The sequence below is a fragment of the Pristiophorus japonicus genome, chromosome 10 (genome assembly GCF_044704955.1).
Source record: "Pristiophorus japonicus isolate sPriJap1 chromosome 10, sPriJap1.hap1, whole genome shotgun sequence".
NCBI lineage: Eukaryota > Metazoa > Chordata > Chondrichthyes > Pristiophoridae > Pristiophorus > Pristiophorus japonicus.
In genome coordinates, this window is record NC_091986.1 from 157106591 (window position 1) to 157129197 (window position 22607).

Genomic DNA, 22607 nt, shown 5'->3' on the forward strand with positions numbered 1-22607 from the left:
AAAGCAGAGAGTCGGGATAAATGATTCATTCTCTGGTTGGCAACCAGTAACTAGTGGGGTGTCACAGGGATCAGTGCTGGGACCCTAACTATTTACAATCTATATTAACGACTTGGAAGAAGGGACTGAATGCAATGTAGCCAAGTTTGTTGATGATACAAAGATGGGAGGAAATGCAATGTATGAGGAGAGCACAAAAAATCTGCAAAAGGACATAGACAGGCTAAGTGGGTGGGCAAAAAATTGGCAGATGGAGTATAATGTTGGAAAGTGTGAGGTCATGCACTTTGGCAGAAAAAAAAATCAAAGAGCAAGTTATTATTTAAATGGAGAAAGATTGCTAAGTGCCGCAGTACAGCGGGATCTGGGGGTACTTGTGCATGAAACGCAAAAGTATGCAGGTACAGCAAGTGATCAGGAAGGCCAATAGTACCTTGGCCTTTATTGCAAAGGGGATGGAGTATAAAAGCAGGGAAGTCTTGCTACAGCTATTGATGAGGCCACACCTGGAATACTGCGTGCAGTTTTGGTTTCCATATTTACGAAAGGATATACTTGCTTTGGAGTCAGTTCAAAGAAGGTTCACTAGGTTGATTCCGGTGATGAGGGGATTGATTTATGAGGAAAGGTTGAGTAGGTTGGGCCTCTACTCATTGGAATTCAGAAGAATGAGAGGTGATCTTATCGAAACGTATAAGATTATGAGGGGGCTTGACAAGGTGGATACAGTGAGGATGTTTCCACTGATGGGAGAGACTAGAACTCAAGGACATGATTTTAGAATAAGGGGCTGCCTATTTAAAACAGAGATGAGGAGAAATTTCTTCTCTCAGAGGGCTGGAAATCTGTGGAATTCGCTGCCTCAGAGAGCTGTGGAAACTGGGAGATTGAATAAATTTAAGTCAGAAATAGACAGCTTCTTAAACGATAAGGGAATAAGGGGTTATGGGGAGCGGGCAGGGAAGTGGAGCTGAGTCCATGATCAGATCAGCCATGATTGTATTAAATGGCGGAGCAGACTCGAGGAGCTCTACTCCTGCTCCTATTTCTTATGTTCTTATATTATCTATCCATCCAATATGACATCAAGAAATCAACTTATCGGACTTATGCATTCCTCTAGTGACTGTCTTGTATGTGCCTTTGTCTATCCTACTGATGTCACGCAATGCTACCCCAGTGGCTGCAGCATGGCTGCTGTAAAGCTGCTGATTTTCAGTGGGGACACTGCAAATGGTCTTGCAGGTCGACCTTGAGAAGCTGGTGGCTGTGAGTGTCAAATCTAGTGATGGTGTTTCTTCTTCTTCAATCTCCCCTCCCTCTTCTTGGTCAACCATTGTCTGGGCAGGCTGCATTTCTTGGGTGTGTGAAATGAGGAAGGCACAAGGGTGGAGTTGTGGTGAGGGGTAGGCGGGAGGGCAAGAGGTCCATGCCAGAAGGAGGATAACATATGAGGATACCAGCATCTTGCAAACTTTCAGCCCTGCAACTGGCCAAGGGCTCAGCCATGCCCTGCCAAGAATGGCAAGCAAATGGCATCTTCGCCAAGGGGTTGAGGTGAATCTCGGAATGTGAGGTGTGCCTCACATTTGGTACAGGTTGTTGGTAAGTTAGAGATTTTTTTCGGGGGGGAAAGGTTGAGCAGTGTGTGAGGCTGGCGGTGCAGCTGGTAGGAGACTGCTTTTGAAGATGCATTTACTGACCTTGATCAGTGTTCTGAGGTCACGAAACCTCTTTGCACGCTGGAGCCAGGTGGTGGGGGTGACACTGCTGGCAGTGACACTCTCGGTGATGTGGACCCACATCGTTCTATCTGGAGGGCCTCCAGGCCCCCTGTGGATAGAGGACCTCTCTGACAGTGTTGATCCCCTGCAAAAAGCTGGATTGCTGCAAGCAAGACCCTGGATGCCCCTTCTCTGGCTTGCTGAGCCATTTGTGTTAGTGCTGAAGCAATTTTCCCATATTTTTAGGTGAGGAATGCAGTTCAGCTTTAAGAGCTGAAGGCTGCCATTTGGGAACTCTTTTTAACGTTTTTTTTTCAGACGATAGTTGAGCTCTAAGGGCTAAAAACTGCCTAATTCTAAATGATTTTTATTTTTTTTTGAATTAGTGCCCCTTTAAGGGCTCGAGACTGCTTTCTAACATCACAGGTTATCTTTAATAGAACCCTGTTCATGTTCCAGGGGCGTTACGGCCATGTTACATTGGGCCTCCTGCTGAGACCACTGCCCGAAAACCAGCCTTACACAGTAAGTTTAGCGCTGCGCTAATTTTAATTCGCAAATAGCACTAATATACCGGTGCTGCCAGCCCGATTAATTCTGGCGGCCATTAACAGCGGCGCGTGATGGCACAGGCAGGTTTCTGATGCTCTGGAATTTTTAGGCCTATAACACACCAGCTGTGCATGAATATAATGGAAGCCCCTTCTGTTCATAAAAGAAGGTAACGTTAGGATTGGGGCTCATGTGGCCACAGGTACCAGCAATAATATCTTATATTGGGAGGAAGCCAGTTATATGTCCCTTCTGAAGACAGAACAAGAACAAATTGTTTTCTGTGCTATAATTTGCTTTTTTCCCCTTCAGTACAAACAATTACAGAATCCGCCTGCAACTCAGAAACTCAAAGTTATTCCTTTTCTGGTTTCAAGTTAACTAAGCTGATATTGAAACTCAGCCACCGCAGTGTTTCAGTGGCTGAATTTTCCCTGTTCTCATCTACACTGGGGATAGGGCATTTACTACAGACTCTTATTTATTTTGTGAGCCGTGCTTTGAGGTAGCACATCATTATTCTGAATTGTAGGCAAACATCTTTATCTGTACCAAAATAGTTCAGCCAGTTTTGCTTACCCCCACCTGAATTTAGGATTATCTTGTCACAGTATCAGGATGAGGATGTCCACATTTGTTTTGCTGTCGGAAAGGGTGTGGTACATTCTATGCTTTTGGACATGCTTGGAATGGAAAACTTCCTTTCATCTAGTGATTTGCAGACCAAATTTCAGCTGCAGGCTAAACACACCTTGTTGTACACTGCTGGCAGCAGCTCTGAGAGGCTTTCAGGCAGTTTCTGTGCAATAAACCTTTGACCTTTTCACACTGTTTTAGAGCTAGAAATCCCTGTACGTAAAGCTTGAACAACTATATGCAGTGTGTACTTTCGTTACGGTTTAGTTCTAAGTTTGATTACGGCCATCACTATTACTGCTTAAGCAATACATAATGATCTGGCAGTATTAATGACATGTGTGGCAAGATATTGGAGGGACTGGCATAAGCTACAGTTCTGTTCGATTAACAGGACATCAGTTTGCAGAAAACCAAGCACTGACAGCTGTAAAGCTCGAGTTTTCTCAAAATTCAAAGACTCCCCCTCTGTGGAAAGAAACCCAAAGGAAAAATCATTTTGGACTTGCTTAAAATGAACTTTGGGATTGTTAAAAGATGCATGGGTCTGCAAGGGAAAAGGACTGCAAAACCAGGGGAATACTAACCTCTGAAAAGACCAGTTTTGGGTATTGGAGCTGTCTGGGATATTGAAGCGAAACAAATTGTCTGGGGAGTTGTGTAAACTCCAAAACTCTGCTCCCCAGGAGATAATAACATCGCAATAATTGACCCAGAGATAGTCAGCCATAGTTCTAAGCATGAAACCCATCCAGCACATGCATAATGTTAATCGCCTATCCGGCCTGCATGGAAAACCCAGGCCTAGGCAGACAACGTAAACACCAAAAATAATTTGTACAATCGCAACTCGAATTCAACCGATCGACATATCCTAAACAAGTTACTGTTAACGAGCCCACCAAAATCCAAGAAAGAATTACCAAGCCCACCAAAACTAAGACAAAGAATCGGGTTTGATTTGGCATGCAGATTAGGAAGGCTCTCAAAGTATAATTGAGGCCCTGTTTTTCGGTTTAATCAGCCTTCTAAGGAGCTCGCTACCCAGCCTTCTAGAGCCTTCTGAGCCTTGGCGTCCTCGGCCTTGACAGCACTCCTGGGTTACACTGCTCTGTCACCGGAGAAGAAGGAAGAACATCATCAAAAGGCAGAGAAAAGCAGTTCCCAGTAACTTAAGACATCACCTACTCATCGTGGCAACAAACTGACCACAGCCAACATGTTAACATCGAACCACCGCGATCGACAAATCCTAAAAAAAAAACTACTCAAGAAGAAACGGAAGATTCGAAAGTTTTCCACTCTACAATCTATACCAGGCTTACAACGGGTGTAACATTACCTAAAGTAACCCAAAGTCCTACTCCTACAAGAAGAAAGTGGGTACTCACCCCATAAATCCAATATGAGCCCTACCGCATCAGCGGACACTACCCAACTGAAGACTACGCGGTAAGACGTCTTCCACGACGTTCGGGGTACGGCAAGCAGAACCTAGAGTCCAGTGAACCCCGAAATCGCGAACCACTGCTAACTGTGAATAAGAGGATTGGTGAGCATTATCCCTGTTACCCTAGAGTTTAACCTAGTCAGATTTAGGTATTGGGAGGTGGAAGGTGTGGTGTCCCTGCACCTTGCTACTGAATCACACGAGGCATATATTGCAGACGCAATCACTGCGTGACCGTCCTTTATTCTCAGGACCAAGAAGTGATGACCCTGCGTGGGACCTCCCTTTAAATACCTGAGTGCCCAGGTGAGGAGTGTCTCCCACAAATTCACCCCCTGTGGTCAACGTGTGCATTTCCAGGACATATATACAGTGTACAGTGTGGTTGCATGAAGGCTACAGTTACATGAAGGTTACAGTTGTATGAAGGTTGCATACATGACATCATCTCCCCCCTCACGTCTTTTTGTGTCAAAGGTTAAGTCTTTCAGGTCGTCGACGCTCTCTCGTGGAGCGCCGCAGTTGGGGCTCTGGTGGCTGAGTCTTGGCATGCATCTCTGTCACCTGAGGTGATTCCAGCCTGTCCGAGCTAGCTGCAGGGACTATGCATGTTGGTGAATGTCCTTGTTGCTTGTCCACTGGCAGTGGTGTGGGTAACATCTCATGCTCTTCCTCAGGTTCCTCAGTGTCTATGCTGAACCTTTTCTTTACTTGGTCCAAGTGTTTTCGGCATATCTGCCCATTGTTGAGTCTGACCACTATGACCCTATTCCCCTCTTTGCCAATTACGGTGCCCTCAAGCCACTTGGGTCCCAAAGCATGGTTAAGAACAAATACCGGGTCATCAATTTCAATATACCTCCCCCTTGCATTTCGATCATGGCACTCGGTTTGGGACTGGCACTTACCCTCAATAATGCCTGCCAGGGCTGGATGAATGAGGACAGCCACGTTTTAAGCGTGCATTTCATGAGTAGTTCCGCTGGCGGGACTCCTGTGGGCGAATGCGGGTGGGACCTGTAGGCCAGCAGGAGGCACGATAGGCGGTGCTGAAGGGAGGGTCCTTGGATACGGAGCATGCCCTGTTTTATGACTTGGACCGCACATTCTGCCTGGCCATTGGAAGCCGGCTTGAACGGCACTGTCCAGACGTGTTTGATGCCATTACCCGACATAAACTCCTGGAATTCATGGCTGGTGAAGCACGGGCCATTGTCGCTGACCAGAATGTCCGGCAAGCCGTGGGTCGTGAAAACCGTGCGCAGACTCTCCACTGTGATGGATGTCGTGCACAAGTTTAATATGATGCACTCGATCCATTTCGAGTATGCATCGACAACGATCAGGAAAGTTTTTCCCATGAATGGGCCTGCGTAGTCTACGTGAACGCGTGACCATGGCCTGGTGGGCCAGGGCCATGGACTGAGGGGGGGCCTCTCTGGGGGCATTGCCCAGCTGAGCACACGTCGTGCACCTGCGAACCCAGTGTTCCAGGTCTGTGTCAATTCCCGGCCACCATACATGTGACCGAGCAATGGCCTTCATTAGCATGATGCCAGGGTGCTCGCTGTGGAGTTCCCTGATGAATGCTTCCCTTCCTTTCTGGGGCGTGACTACCCGGCTGCCCCATAGCAGGCAGTCGTCTTGGATGGAGAGCTCATCCATTCGTCTGTGAAATGGTCTGACCTCCTCGGGGCATGCCCCGTGTGCGGACGCCCAATCCCCAGTCAGAACACATTTCTTTATCATGGACAGGAGGGGTTCTCTGTTGGTCCAGATTTTGATCTGGCGGGCTGTGATGGGGGAGCCTGCGGTGTCAAAAGCCTCAATGGCCATGACCATCTCAGTGCTTTGCTCCGACGCCCCCTCAGTGGTGGCCAGTGGGAGCCTGCTGAGCGCGTCAGCGCAATTCTCAGTGCCTGGCCGGTGCCGTATGGTGCAGTCATACGCAGCCAGCGTGAGAGCCAATCGCTGTATGCGAGCTGACGCATTGGCATCGACAGCCTTGCTGTCGGACAACAGGGATGTTAACGGCTTGTGGTCCGTTACTAGCTCGAACCGCCTACCGAAAAGGTACTGGTGCATCTTTTTCACATCGTAAACACAAGCAAGTGCTTCCTTTTCGACCATGTCGTATCCACACTCTGCCTGAAAGAGCGACCTGGAGGCATAAGCCACCGGTTAGAGTCGGCTATCGTCATTACTCTGCTGAAACATGCACCCAACCCCATAGGATGATGCATCACACGTTAAAACCAGTTTTTTACAGGGGTCGTACAAGGTCAACAGCTTGTTAGAACAAAGGAGGTTCCATGCTCTATTGAAAGCCTGTTCTTGACTGTCCCCCCAAAACCATTCACAACTTTTACGCAAGAGCACGTGTAATGGCTCCAACAATGTGCTTAAGTTCGGCAGAAAGTTCCCAAAATAGTTCAAAAGTCCCAGGAATGATCGCAACTCCGATGTGTTGCTGGGCCTGGGCGCCTGGCGGATCGCCTCCGTTTTAGCTTCGGTGGACCGAATCCCGTCTGCGGCAACTCTCCTGCCCAAAAACTCGACCTCTGGGGCCAAAAACACACACTTGGGCTTTTTCAACCGCAAGCCTACCCGGTCCAGTCGGCGTAGCACCTCCACCAGGTTTTGGTGGTGTTCCTCGGTGTCTCGACCTGCTATTAGGATGTCGTCTTGGAATATGCTCGTTCTAGGAATGGATTTAAGCAAGCTTTCCATGTTCCTCTGAAAGATAGCGGCCGCCGAATGAATGCCAAACGGACACCTGTTGTAGATAAATAGCCCCTTGTGAGTCATGATGGTGGTCAGAAGCTTGGATTCTTCAGCCAGTTCCTGAGTCATGTAGGCCAAAGTGAGGTCCAACTTGGTGAACAGCTTGCCACCTGCCAGCGTGGCAAAGAGGACCTCCGCTCTCGGAAGCAGTTATTGGTCCTGCAGTGTCACTCAGCTGATGGTGGCCTTGTAGTCGTCACAAATCCTGACCGAGCCATCCACTTTGAGAACAGGAACGATGGGGCTTGCCCAGTCACTGAATTCAACTGCCGAGTTTATGCCCTCTCTGAGCAGCCTGTCCAATTCACTTTCAATTTTCTCATGCATCACATACGGCACCGCTCTGGCTTTGTGGTGCACTGGCATCCGGGGTGATGCGTATCACTACTTTGGTGCCCTTGAAAGTCCTGACACCTGGTTGAAACAGTGCCCCGAATTTCTGTAGGACCTGTGAGCATGAGCTTCGCTCCACAGATGAAATGGTGTGCACATCCCCTCATTTCCAGTTCATCTTGGCTAGCCAGTTCCTCCCCAAAAGTGCGGAGCCTTTTCCCGGGACAATCCAGAGTGGTAGCCGGTTCTCTGACCCTTTATGTGTTACCACCAATTTTGCACTGCCTAGCACTAGGATGATCTCTTTGATGTACGTCCGTAGTTGCGTGTCAATGTGTTCCAGTTTTGGCCTGCTAGCTCTGTGTGGCCATAGTTTCTCAAATTGTTGGGCACTCATAAGGGACTGGCTGGCTCCTGTGTCCAGCTCCATGCGCACCGGGATGCCATTCAATAAAACTTTCATCGTCATGGGTGGAGTTTTGGTATATGAGTTGTGGACGTCAGCCACATGAACCCGCTGAACTTCAGCATCCATGGCTTTGCCCCAAGCATCATCCTGCATTGCAGACCCCTCATCTGGTTCCTCTGTCTCGTAGATTAGCCTCGCTACAGCCTTCCTGCACATTCTGGCCAAGTGTCCACTGATGTTGCAATTCTTACAGATAAATTGCTGGAACCTGCAGCTTTTCGCAGTATGTCCACCCCCACACCTCCAGTATGAGCTGAGGTTGTTGTTAACAAAAGGGCTGTTACCAGGCATTCCTCTCTGATTTGTCCTTTTGGTTGTTTCTAAGCGTTCTGATGGTGGGTGTCAATGGTCCCATCACGGGACACATTGTTCCTCAAGATGGCGTGAATTGCCGATCCCCTTTCCATTGTCCCTGTTGCGGGCCCACCCTAGCGTTTGTTGCTGCCTGGCCAGTTTCAAAATGCCCTTGCCTGCCTGCGGGGTCCTGAGCCGCGTTCACAATGTTAACTCCCTGGTCCATCGCCATGTTGGAACCAGAGCTGCGTGCGTAAATTTGCTTGGTCTCCTCTGCCATGAAGATCTGAGCTATCAACGCCGCCCCTTCTAAAGTCAAGTCCTTGGTCTCTATGAGTTCCCTGAAAATCCCGGCATGACTAATGCCCTCAATGAAGAAATCCCTTAACATCTCTCCCCTACAGAGACTGGCCAAGCGCCGCAGGTCCACAACGAAGTCCGAAATGTTTTGTCCCTCCCGACGCCGGTGTGTGTAGAACTGGTGCCGATCCATATGTACGCTACTCGCCGGTGTGAGATGCTCACTGATCAGCTGGCTGAGCTCTTCGAAGGACTTGTCCGCCGGCTTCTCGGGTGCGAGCAGGTCTTTCATCAGCGCATACGTCTTTGGTCCGCAGCTGGTCAATAGATGCACCCTCCGCTTGTCAGCCGCTGCGCTCCCAGCTAGTCCCTCGTGATGAAATTCTGCTGCAGTCTCACAACGAAGTCGTCCCAGTCCTCACCCACACAGTAATGTTCCTCTGTGCTACCGGTGGCCATCCTCGTGGTTCGGTGATTCCCGTTTCTCGTTGCCAAATGTGGTGTCCTGTACCTTGCTACTGAATTACACAAGGCATGTATTGCAGACACGGTCACTGCGTGACCTTCCTTTATTCCCAGGACCAAGAAGTGATGACCCTGCGTGGGACCTCCCTTTAAATACCTGAGTGCCCAGGTGAGGAGTGTCTCCCACAAGTTCACCCCTTGTGGTCAAGGTGTGCCTTTCCAGGACATATATACAGTGTACAGTGTGATTGCATGATGGTTACAGTTACATGAAGGTTACGGTTGTATGAAGATTGCATACATGACAGGAGGTATAATATCTTCTGTAACCCCTTTTGTATGTGTAATAAAGTGTTCCTTATTCTAGAGATTGTGAGTTTTGGCATTGTGCTTTCTTTCCTAAATAAAATCAAAGTTTCTTGCACCAAAACCAGTTGTCTGCTGCACTTTGTCACATCCACAAATAAATCCAAAGTCTAGAACCCAGGGAGTGGGAGCGATTCGAACTGCTCAGAAGGTCAGAAGTGAACCGAACCCACACACCGCCCCCTACACAGCCACACTGTGAAATTGGCCACTACTGGCACACAATGTTTCCCTGAAGCTGCTGACACCTCGCTAACAAAATGACAGGGGAGAGATGTGTGTTACGGTGCTGTTGGATTTAATTACTTTGCTATTGTTCGTACACTCACACTGTTTGTACAGGCCTGTGGATTTGCTAGGATCGTAATTAGTTAACCTCTGAATATTCTGGTTCCAAACTACAATATATAAGTACTGGTGTGCTAATGTCAAACCACAGACACAGAACAGCTTCCCTTACTGCTCCATCTGCAAATCTGCAGATTTTGTATGTTGAGTAATGAAAGCACATTTAAAATCTAAATACATTGAGTGTGTTGCCTTTTGGACCGGGAGACTGTTGATCAGCATTTAATTGCATTGTTGATGGCATTAGGCATGTTGGAGCACTTAACAGAGCACTTAACACGTGAGATTACCATCTTCCTCTCCAAGACCTGATCATAAACCCTACGAATCAATCACCCGGCTTCCCCATGTTATATAAAATATGGGTCAGTGCAACCTCCTGCTACATAAATGGAAGATGAAGGATGGCCCGATGTGTGATAGTAGAAAGGCTATCCAAACTATTGAGCATCTTGTGAACTATTGATAAGAACATAAGAAATAGGAGCAGGAGTAGGCCCCTCGAGCCTGCTCCACCATTTAATTAGATCATGGCTGATCATTCCCATATCTATATTAACCCAGAGATGGGACCGGAGACTGGGGGGTGGTTAGTAGCAGGTGAGGAGCCCATAAAACATTGTGAGACAAGGAAGTCGGACCGATTTCATTTGAAGTTTGCTTTTAAGTTTGGCGTCTCCATGAGGCATCAGCGAGCAAATATATATATTCCAGTGAAAAAGAAGGGCGGCAAGAGAAGAGATAACCAGCCGTGGATAACCAAGGAAATAAAAGAAAGTATCAAATCAAAGACCAATGCGTATAAGGTGGCCAAGGTTAGTGGGAAACTAGAGGATTGGGAACATTTTAAGCAACAGCAAAGAATGACTAAAAAAGCAATAAAGAAAGGGAAGATAGATTACGAAGGTAAACTTGTGCAAAACATAAAAACAGATAGTAAAAGCTTTTACAGATATATAAAACGGAAAAGAGTGACTAAAGTAAATGTTGGTCCCTTAGAAGATGAAAAGGGGAATTTAATAATGGGAAATGTGGAAATGGCTGAGACCTTAAACAATTATTTTGCTTCCGTCTTCACAGTGGAAGACACAAAAACCATGCCAAAAATTGCTGGTCAGAGGAATGTGGGAAGGGAGGACCTTGAGATGATCACTATCACTAGGGAGGTAGTGCTGGACAGGCTAATGGGACTGAAGGTAGACAAGTCCCCTGGTCCTGATGAAATGCATCCCAGGGTATTAAAAGAGATGGCGGAAGTTATAGCAGATGCATTCGTTATAATCTACCAAAATTATCTGGGCTCTGGGGAGGTACCAGCGGATTGGAGAGCAGCTAATGTAACGCCTCTGTTTAAAAAAGGGGGCAGGCAAAAGGCAGGTAACTATAGGCCGGTTAGTTTAACATCTGTAGTGGGGAAAATGCTTGAAACTATCATTAAGGAAGAAATAGCGGGACATCTGGATAGGAATAGTGCAATCAAGCAGACGCAGCATGGATTCATGAAAGGGAAATCATGTTTAACTAACTTACTTGAATTCTTTGAGGATATAACGAGCATGGTGCTTAGAGGTGTACTGATGGATGTGGTATATTTAGATTTCCAAAAGGCATTCGATAAGGTGCCATACAAAAGGATACTGCAGAAGATAAAGGTACGCGGAGTCAGTGGAAATGTATTAGCATGGATAGAGAATTGGCTGGCGAACAGAAAGCAGAGAGTCGGGATAAATGGGTCCTTTTCCGGTTGGAAATCAGTGGTTCGTGGTGTGCCACAGGGATCAGTACTGGGACCACAACTGTTTACAATATACATAGATGACCTAGAAGAGGGGACAGAGTGTAGTGCAACAAAATTTGCAGATGACACTAAGATTAGTGGGAAAGCGGGTTGTGTAGAGGACTCAGAGAGGCTGCAAGGAGATTTGGATCAGTTAAGCGAATGGGCTAAGGTTTGGCAGATGGAATACAATGTCGGAAAGTGTGAGGTCATCCACCTTGGGAAAAAACACAGTAAAAGGGAATATCATTTGAATGGGGAGAAATTACAACATGCTGTGGTGCAGAGGGACCTGGGGGTCCTTGTGCATGAATCCCAAAAGGTTAGTTTGCAGGTGCAGCAGGTAATCAGGAAGGCGAATGGAATGTTGGCCTTCATTGCGAGAGGGATGGAGTACAAAAGCAGGGAGGTGTTGCTGCAACTGTATAAGGTGTTGGTAAGGCCACACCTGGAGTACTGCGTGCAGTTTTGGTCACCTTACTTAAGGAAGGATATACTAGCTTTGGAAGGGGTACAGAGACAATTCACTAGGCTGATTCGAGAAATGAGGGGGTTACCTTATGATGATAGATTGAGTAGACTGGGTCTTTACTCCTTGGAGTTCAGAAGGATGAGGGGTGATCTTATAGAAACATTTAAAATCATGAAAGGGATAGACAACATAGAGGCAGAGAGGTTGTTTCCATTGGTGGGGGAGACTAGAACTAGGGGGCACAGCCTCAAAATACGGAGGAGCCAATTTAAAACCGAGTTGAGAAAGAATTTCTTCTCCCAGAGGGTTGTGAATCTGTGGAATTCTCTGCCCAAGGAAGCAGTTGAGGCTAGCTCATTGAATGTTTTCAAGTCAAAGATAGATAGATTTTTAAGCAACAAGGGAATTAAGGGTTACGGGGAGAGGGCGGGTAAGTGGAGCTGAGTCCACGACCAGATCAGCCATGATCTTATTGAATGGCAGAGCAGGCTCGAGGGGCTAGATGGCCTACTCCTGTTCCTAATTCTTATGTTCTTATGTTCTTATGAGCATGCTGCCAACCCACATGACACAATTTCCCAGTGCCTATTTAACGGCTCAGTGCAGCACTGATACCACGGATAAGGTTAGGAGGTTTCTACTGAGAGGAAAGGAGAAGAGGAACGGCGAGATGGGTGTGAAGTGGAGGGAATATTGCCTCTGTTTCACAGATGCCTTCTTGATGTTTTGCTTGGTACTGTAAGGACCAGAAGGGAGGTGCTGTTTCCCGCTAATGGAATAAAGAAACCTGCAGCCACCATGAAGAGGGCCTGGGTGGAGGTGACAGAAGAAGTGAACAGCAGGAGTGTGACCATGATGTCTTGAATTCGGTTCTGCAAACAGGTCAATGACCTGACTAGGTAAGGAAAAGTAAGAATATGGCTACATTCACCTAAATCCTGCAAGCCTACTCCATTCACACCATCCTCAGCCCCACATCACCACATCAAAACCAGCTCGATGCATCTCGTCTGATCCTCACTCCCTTTGCATGCTCAACTCCCATTTCCTCCCTCTACCACTGCCAATAGCCACAATCTTCATCTCATAGAAACATAGAAACATTGAAAGTAGGTGCAGGAGCAGGCCATTCGGCCCTTCGAGCCTGCACCACCATTCAATATGATCATGGCTGATCATGCAACTGCAGTACCCCATTCCTGCTTTCTCTCCATACCCATTGGTCCCTTTAGCCGTAAAGGCCACATCGAACTCCCTTTTGAATATATCTAATGAACTGGCATCAACAACTTTCTGTGGTAGAGAATTCCATAGGTTCACAATTCTCTGAGTGAAGAAGTTTCTCCCATCTCGGTCCTAAATGGCTTATCCCTTATCCTTAGACTGTGACCCCTGGTTCTGGACTTCCCCAATATCGGGAACATTCTTCTTCATCTAATCTGTCCAATCCCGTCAGAATTTTATGTTTCTATGAGATTCCCTCTCATTCTGCTAAATTCCAGTGAATATAAGTCTAGTCAATCCAGTCTTTCTTCATATGTCAATCCTGCCATCCCGGGAATCAGTCTGGTGAACCTTCGCTGCATTCCCTCAATAGCAAGATGTCCTTCCTCAGATTAGGAGATCAAAACTGCACACAATACTCAAAGTGTGGTCTCACCAAGGCCCTGTACAACTGCAGTAAGACCTCCCTGCTCCCAAACTCAAATCCCCTCGCTATGAAGGCCAACATGCCATTGGCCTTCTTTACTGCCTGCTGTACCTGCATGCCTACCTTCCATGACTGATGTACCATGACACCCAGGTCTCGTTGCACCTCCCCTTTTACTAATCAATCACCATTCAGATAATATTCTGCCTTTGTGTTTTTGCAACCAAAGTGGATAACCTCACAAATATCCACATTATACTGCATCTACCATGCATTTGCCCACTTACCTAACCTGTCCAAGTCCCCCTGCAGCCTCCTAGCATCCTGCTCGCAGCTCGCACTACCACCCAGCTTACTTGGAGATATTACACTCAATTCCTTCGTCTAAATCATTAATCTATATTGTAAATAGCTGGGATCCCAGCACTGAACCCTGCGATACCCCACTAGTCACTGCCTGCCATTCTGAGAAGGACCCGTTTATTCCCACTCTTTGCTTCCTGTTTGCCAACCAGTTCTCTATCCACGTCAATACATTACTCCCATGTGCCTTAATTTTGCACATTAATCTCTTGTGTGGGATCTTGTCAAAAGCCTTTTGAAAGTCCAAATACACCACATCCACTGGTTCTCCCTTATCCACTCGATTAGTTAAATCCTCAAAACATTCTAGAAGATTTGTCAAACATGATTTCCCTTTCATAAATCCATGCTGATTTGGGCCGATCCTGTCACTGCTTTCCAAATGCGCTGCTATTACATCTTTAATAATTGATTCCAACATTTTCCCCACTACCGATGTCAGGCTAACCGGTCTGTAATTCCCTGTTTTCTCTCGCCCTCCTTTTTTAAAACGTGGTGTTACATTAGCTACCCACCAATCCATAGGAACTGAAGCAGAGTCTATAGAATGTTGGAAAATGACTACCAATGCATCCACTATTTCTAAGGCCACTTCCTTAAGTACTCTGGGATGCAGACTATCAGACCCTGGGGATTTATCGGCCTTCAATCCCATCAATTTCCCTTACACCATTTCCTGACGAATAAGGATTTCCCTCAGTTCCCCCAACTCGCTAGACCCTCGGTCCCCTAGTATTTTCGGGAGGTTATTCGTGTCTTCCTTAGTGAAGACAGAACCAAAGTATTTGTTCAATTGGTCTGCCATTTCCTTGTTCCACATTATGAATTCCCCTGGTTCTGACTGCAAGGGTCCTACATTAGTCTTCACTAATCTTTTTCTCTTCAGATATCTATAGAAGCTTTTGCAGTCAGTTTTTAATGTTCCTTGCAAGCTTACTCTCAAATTCCATTTTCCCCCTCCTAATTAAACCCTTAGTCCTCCTCTGCTGAATTCTAAATTTCTCCCAGTCCTCAGGTTTGCTGCTTTTTCTGGCCAATTTATAAGCCTCTTCCTTGAATTTAACACTTCCCTAATTTCCCTTGTTAGCCACGGTTGAGCCACATTCCCTTTTTAATTCTTACGCCACACAGGGATGTACAATTGTTGCAGTTCATCCATGAGATATTTAAATGTCTGCCATTGCCTATCCACCATCAACCCTTTAAGTATCATTCACCAGTCTATCCTAGCCAATTCACGTCTCATACCATCGAAGTTTCCTTTCTTTAAGTTCTGGACCCTAGTCTCTGAATTAATTGCGTCACTCTCCATCTTAATGAAAAATTCTACCATGTTATGGTCACTCTTCCCCAAGGAGTCCCGCACGACCAGATTGCTAATTAATCCTCTCTCATTACACAAGACCCAGTCTAGGATGGCCTGCTCTCTAGTTGGTTCCTCGACATATTGGTCTAGAAAACCATCCCTTTTACACTCCAGGAAATCCTCCTCCATAGTATTGCTACCAGTTTGGTTAGCCCAATCAATATGCAGATTAAAGTTACCCATGATAACTGCTGTACCCTTATTGCACGTGTCTCTAATTTCCTGTTTGATGCCATCCCCAATCTCCCTACCACTGTTTGGTGGTCTGTACACAACTCCCACTAATGTTTTCTGCCCTTTGGTGTTTTGCAGCTCTACCCATATAGATTCCACATCATCCGTGCTAATGTCCTTCCTTACTATTGCATTAATCTCCTCTTTAACCAGTAACGCTACCCCACCTCCTTTTCCTTCCTGTCTGTCCTTCCTGAATATTGAATACCCCTGGATGTTGAGTTCCCAGCCTTGGTTACCTTGGAGCCATGTCTCCGTAATCCCAATTACATCATATCCATTAACAGCTATGTGCGCAATCAATTCATCCACCTTATTACGAGTTCTCCTCGCATTGAGACTCAGAGTCTTCAGGCTTGTTTTTTGAACACTCTTTGTCCTTTTAGAATTATGTTGTAATGTGGTCCTTTTTGATTTTTGCCCTTGGTTTCTCTGCCCTCCACTCTTGCTTTTCTCCTTCCTACCTTTTGCTTCTGCCCCCTTTTTACTTCCCTCTGTCTCCCTGCATAGATTCCCATCCCCCTGCCTTATTAGTTTAAACCCTCCCCAACAGCACTAGCAAACACTCCACCTAGGACATCGGTTCTGGTCCTGCACAGGTGCAGACCATCTGGTTTGCACTGGTCCCCCTCCCCCCAGAACCGGTTCCAATGTCCCAGGAATTTGAATCCCTCCCCCTTGCACCATTCCTCAAGCCACGTATTTAGCTGAGCTATCCTGCAATTCCTAGCATGTGGCATTGGTAGAAATCCTGAGATTACTACCTTTGAGGTCCTACTTTTTAATTTAACTCCTAGCTCCCTAAATTCAGCTTGTAGGACCTCATCCCGTTTTTTACAATATCGTTGCTACCTATACGTACCACAGCAGCTGGCTGTTCACCCTCCCCCTCCAGAATGCGCTGAAGCTGCTCGAGACATCCTTGACCCTTGCACCAGGGAGGCAACATACCATCCTGGAGTCTCATTTGCGGCTGCAGAAATGCCTACCTATTCCCCTTACAAAGAATCCCCTATCACTATAGCCCTCCCACTCTTTTTCCTGCCCTCCTGTGCAGCAGAGCCACCCCTGGTGCCATGGACTTGGCTGCTGCCGCCTTCCCTAATGAGTCATTTCCCCCAACAGTACCCAAGGTGGTGTATCTGTTTTGGAGGGAGAAGCCCGCAGGTGACCCCTGCTCTTCCTGATGGTCACTCATTCCCTATCTGCCTGTGTAACCTTTCCCTGCGGTGTGACCAACTCACTAAACGTGCTATTCATGACATCCTCAGCATCGCGGATGCGCCAAAGTGAATCCATGTGCAGCTCCAGTGCCACAATGTGGTCTGTCAGGAGCTGCAGCTGATACACTTCCTGCACATGTTGTCTTCAGGGACACTGGAAGTGTCCCTGACTTCCCACAGAGCACAGGAGGAGCATGACATGGGACTGGGCTCTCCTGCCATGACTTAACCCTTAAATTTCTTCATTTGGCAACAATGCCAAAGGTTTCTTACTCATATGATCTCATTCATCTCCACCCACTCTCATCCCACATACTGAGATGGCACCGTGACCACAACCATCAGCATTCCCAATCCTTATGCATCTGCCTGATTCTCACCATCCTGTATGCAGTGCCTCCATCGGATGTACGCATTCCTCAGAGCCATGCTTAGGTCTGTCGTACCACCCTTGCAGGAGAAGAGTGCACAGAATGCCAGGGAGACGACCAGGACTGATGAAGGGCCACAGGAGATCATCGATGATTTGCCAGTGGAGGAGGCGGCACTGGAGATCAGCGGCATCTCAAGCGCCCTGAACATTGTCGATGGCAAGGCTGATAATCCAGCGGAGCATGGTGACAGCATTAGTCTTTCAGACCTGCATCTCCTCCACAGCAACATCACCTTCAGTGGACTTCAGAACATTAACAACTCTGATCAAGTGTTTCATGTGCATATCAACATTCTCAAAGTGCTATCATTAAATCTTATCCTTATCTTCCCTCCTCCAGGGCCATCACAAGACCATGAGCACCTGCCCGGAGAGGACAAAGACTCCTCAGAGAAGCTTATACCTGCTGAGGATGCCCCCTCAAAGGAAACAAGTGTTGCAGGCACCAGTGCAGATACCAACGCATCAGTTGGGTCTGTTAGTCAGGAAGATGGGACGGCACAAGTGAGCACAAGCAGAGAATGGTGGCAGGGACAACTGAAGAGATTACGCACTGGAGGGCGCCATCCTCACCAAGCTCTGCTGAACAGGACAGAGATGAAGAACCCTTGGGGGCAGCAATGAAACGAAGAATGCTGGAGGCATTGTAGCAACTGCACAAGGTATTGGTAGTCCTGCAATGCACACTGTCCAAGGTGGCAGAGAGGATGAAATAATCCAACCCTGGAATATGTGACGTGATGTCGCAGGGTTTACAACTCTGCAATCCACCATGGATGGTGTGGCGAGCAGGGCACTCACATGAGTCATTGCTACCAGCTGTTGTGGCCTGCCTGCAGGATCAGATGGCAGCTTTTCAGCCTCTGGGCTTGAACATCTCTACCAGATTTGACAAGCTGATAGACAGACAAGATAGAGGCTTCCACAGCAACACTGATCTCCTCCACTCTGCTCTTCTACAGACAGGTAGGACTGATGTCCTGCAGATCCAGGGGAGAGAGGATGACAGAACTGGCGAGGCAAATGCAGACTTCTCTCTGAGCATCTGCATGTCTGATCCAGTGCCATCCCCTTAACCAATACCTGACATGTGCTTCTCTGGGCAGCACCAGGAAACCTAGGTCCCCGAGCTTTCCTTCCCTATTGTAATCCATTCGTTACATAATGTTACATTCACAGAGCCACCTACATGTGCAGAATCAAAAATGTGCCACTCAACGTTTTTAATATGTAATAGATAAATAGATGTGCTTATGTAGTACAGGTTGAACCTCGCTTGTTTGGAACCCTCTGGATTTGGCCTGTTCTGGATAAGGGATTTTTCTGGACGAGGGGTCACGTTAAATTCGATGGTACAGTTACTAAGCAAGGGGATGTTGAGGCTGGCTGGCTTGGGGCTGGGAGCGTGGCAGAGAGATCATGGGGAAGGGTAGGGTGGGGGGGAGGTGGTGGATCGCGGGGTCAGGCCAGCGATTGAGGAAGAACTTCAATTTGTTCATATCGGAGTTCTGCGCATATGCCATCTGGTGGCCGGGAATGGTTCTGAACGAGGGGTAGTTCCGGATAAGGGAGTTCTGGATAAGGGAGGTTCAACCTGTATAAGAATATTGTCATATAACATCATATCATCCAACTTACCATAAGCAACTGTATGGGAGATCTGCATCCATACAGACACACACACAATCATTGTGCATGCATACTTGTGAAAAGCAAGTAGGGAAGTCTTGCACAAGTTCCTGGTAGAGATTTCTAACATCAAATAAGATCTCAGGCTTTGTCAATAGCATTTTCTAAATTACTATCAGAGCTATTTAGCAAATGACTATAATTATTTTTACATATTCCTTACAAAAAGGGGAAATGCAAGTGTGCCAGGTAATTACAAGGACATTTGTTCTCTATGTAACCTGAGCTTACTGCCCTGACACATTTTTCTTAATATAAGGCTGTCATAATTTAGACTTCTGTAAGCTATAATATATGTGAATACATGCTTTGATGACAGATAGTTCTTTCAAGAAAAATATTAAGTTGATAAGTTTCCTGTCATTGAAACGTATGCTGAGAAGGATTGGTTTTGGACCAGTAAAAATGTGCATTTGCTGGCCCTTGAATAAGGAATTGCTATGTGGAAGATTCAGCTGCAGCAGTAAACCAGTAAGTTCCTTTGAGTATCGAACAATTTTGTTGTCTTCCTTTTCTCCTTTCCATATAAATATATACAGGATCAATTTAAATTGCTCAGGAATCTTAGCATCAACTTTGACATTATTCATAAAAAATAAATACCTACAGTGAACAACACTGAAAGAATATGCATTCTATTGAACATCAGGTCACAGCAAGCCAATCATGCTTATTGCAGACAATAAACCTCCTATTCGAATTTGTCTCTATCTGAATTGAACTCCTCTCTATTTTCTTACACATATAAGAACAAGCAATAGTGGTAAAAGTATTAAAAAATGACCTGACATTTCAGAGGAGCATTTAGGTTTCTTAGTCAATATTTCACTTTAAAGATTAAGGCCCTGGAAATTTGCATTTGTAGTGGTGAGTTTGGAGCACAATGGCAGCACCACATAAATTGAAGACTCTTGGAATCATTTTGTGCCATTGTTCTGGCAAAGTTTATGGTCCAGGTGGGAGGTGGCAGTTGCTATGTCCATCTCTTTGCTGACTACACTTCAAAAGTACTTTATTGGCTTGAAGCATTTTGCGATGCCCTGAGATTATAAATGCAAGTTCTTTCTTCCTTCTTGAGTGTTAGGATGGCTTCTGGGAGACAAGGAGTACCTCTTGCTTCCATAGCTCATCATCCCACTTTGACTGCCAAACTCATAAGCAGAATATCACTGCAACGAGACCTATGCATCCACCGGAGTGGTGATTGAGAGAAATATAGGGGTCCTGAAAGCAAGGTTTCACTGCCTTAATAGATGACGAGAGTCTCTTTAGATGCTCTCGAGGAGGTTGCTCACATTGTGATTGATTGCTGTACCCTTCACAATTGAGAAAGGACAGAACATCAAATGGCAGAAGGAAGTGGACCTCGATGCTAAAGATGCTGAGGAATCAGGAGATGCCAAGAGGATTAGTTCTTGGAGGATTCTTCCATTTCAGCTGCCAGGAACATTCTTGGGAATTTGATTAGAAATACTTTTTCCTCAGATTAAAGTGTCAGCCTTAACAACTTTCCAATACATCTCCCCTGCTTTTGCACTAATTCCAATCATTCCACAGTTAAACATCTGTCCTTCTAGCCCTCATTAAGAAAAGTGACACATAACCATCTACCACAGCTTTTGAGACTTCATAGTATAATAGAGCTGCAGAGCCAGATTAAAGTGCAGTGTCATCTTTGTTTTATAGGGCTCAAATTTGGCCCACTCCTTTTCTTGGCGCACTTGCTGGAGAATGCCCACTTTTCTCCGTTGATAAGTGCGGCGAAAAAAATCGCTCCCCACTTTGGCCACTGTCTGGCCTCTCCTCGGTCTTCACGCAGCGTGGCCAGTCGGGTCGGAGGCGAAGCCAGTGTCCTGCGCTGAAAACAGTGCCGGGACGTCTGCACATGCGCAGTGGAGTGTCCATGCATGTGCAGTAGCTCTTCACCCCCAGCCTCTCTGAGTGTGTGCTGCAGCTGCTGTGTGTGTAGGACCCGATGCCCGCCCCTATCCCTGGCCCGAGTAGCCTCCCGGTGCAATCGACCTCAGGTTTGAAATTTTATGCACTGTAACTATTTTTGAACTTTCTTAATGGCTTGTCATTTTCCTGGACTTTTGGATATTTTGAAAAAATTATGTAAATATTTTTTGTCTCTTTGAATCGTGGTGACCATTTATCAAGCCTATTCACCTGGTACTGTTGTGAAAGAAGAACATAAGTGACGGAGGAACACTGATTTTATTGAAGTAGACTTTATTTAGATAAGATGGACTCAATTTTGGCCCAGTATAATCATTGCAAACAAATAGTTGTTTAAATTAGTTGTGAGATTAGGGCAAGTTAATTCAACTATCTTTTACTTCTTTTATTTTTGAAGTTTAAGCTTCCATGAATGCTTCTGTTGTATAGTAAATTAACTTTGCAAAGTTTGTCATATGATGTCCTGTTTGATCCTATTCACATTCTTTAGTCGTCATTAAGTTCTGCTGGCCTTCGATGTACCTACCTGTGTTGATCTATTAACTCTCCGCAAGGGTTTTCTGAAGTGGCCACATATGCTGGCCTCAGTAGATTTGGAGTAACTATGGGCCCAAGTTTCGGCTCGAGTTGCTCCTATTTTTTTGGAGCAACTAGTTTAGTATGAAGTATCTCAGAAATCGCAATTCTCGGCATTTACTTTGCTCCAGTTCTAGTTAGTTGGAATAGTTTCATTTTAGTAGTTTCTTTTCCAAATGGGGGCATTACCAGCCACTTACGCCTGTTTTGCAAGTTTAGGCAGTGAAAAGTTACTCCAAACTAACTTCGAACGGAGTAAGTGTCGATTTTTGTATGCTCAGAAAAACCTTGCCTACACTTTATAAATTAGGCGCAGGTAGCGAGAAATGGGGCGGGTGGGGGGGGGGGGAGGGAAGTTAGAGGGAAGTTAGGGGATTTTACAAAACATTAAACACTTCACTTTTACTAATAAAGAGCCATCATCAATAACAAATGATAAATAAATCAATAAATCAACCAATAAATCAATCAAAAAAAAAAATTAATAAAAAATCAATCAATAAATAAAAAATGTAAAGTTTCTACTCACCTACTGCAGCCTGCTGAAGAGCTTGTCGGGCAGGGCCTTGCCGCCGATGAGGTGCTGCTCGGGCGGGCCCCGCCGATGACAAGATACTCGGGCGGGGCCCGCCGACGATGAGGTGCTGGTCGGGCTGGCCCCGCCACCAAGGAGGAGTTCGGGCGGGGCCCGCAACCGAAGAGCTGCTGGTCGGGTGGGCCCCGCCACTGAGGAAGTAAGGGCAGGCAGGCCACTCGGCCCGGGATAGGGGTGACGTCCCTTCGGCCAGGGATAGACTCGCCTAGAGACAGGACGCGCTGGGAGGGCCAGAAGTTACTGCGCACGCACGCAGCTGCCGGTACTCTTTTTGATGCAGGGCTGCAGCTCCGCCCCCAGTTGCTTGTGTTGCATTGCGTTGACTGTGAAACAGGCCTGCTGGACTCGGAGAATCACGAGGTAAGTTTTAGGCGCATTTTTTATTCTAAAAAATAGGCAGGTCTCTTGGCGTGCGCTGTTCTGGGAGGACATCCGAAATTTGGGCCCTATTAGATGGTCAAAGTGGCCAAAATGGCCAAAACGGGCATAGGTGGCTGGTAACGCCCCCTTTTGAGAAAAACTAAACTAAACTGAAAAATTGGAACTAA

General features: G+C 46.4%; 1 long non-coding RNA gene across 1 annotated transcript in view; it reads right to left on the reverse strand.

The window, feature by feature from the left end:
- LOC139274836 (uncharacterized) overlaps positions 1–22087 on the reverse strand; it is a 203408-nt gene extending 181321 nt beyond the window's left edge. The window contains exon 1 of the long non-coding RNA XR_011595623.1: positions 21994–22087. This is a non-coding gene — a long non-coding RNA (uncharacterized lncRNA). The remainder of the gene's footprint in view (positions 1–21993) is intronic.
- Between the last annotated feature and the right edge of the window lie 520 nt (positions 22088–22607).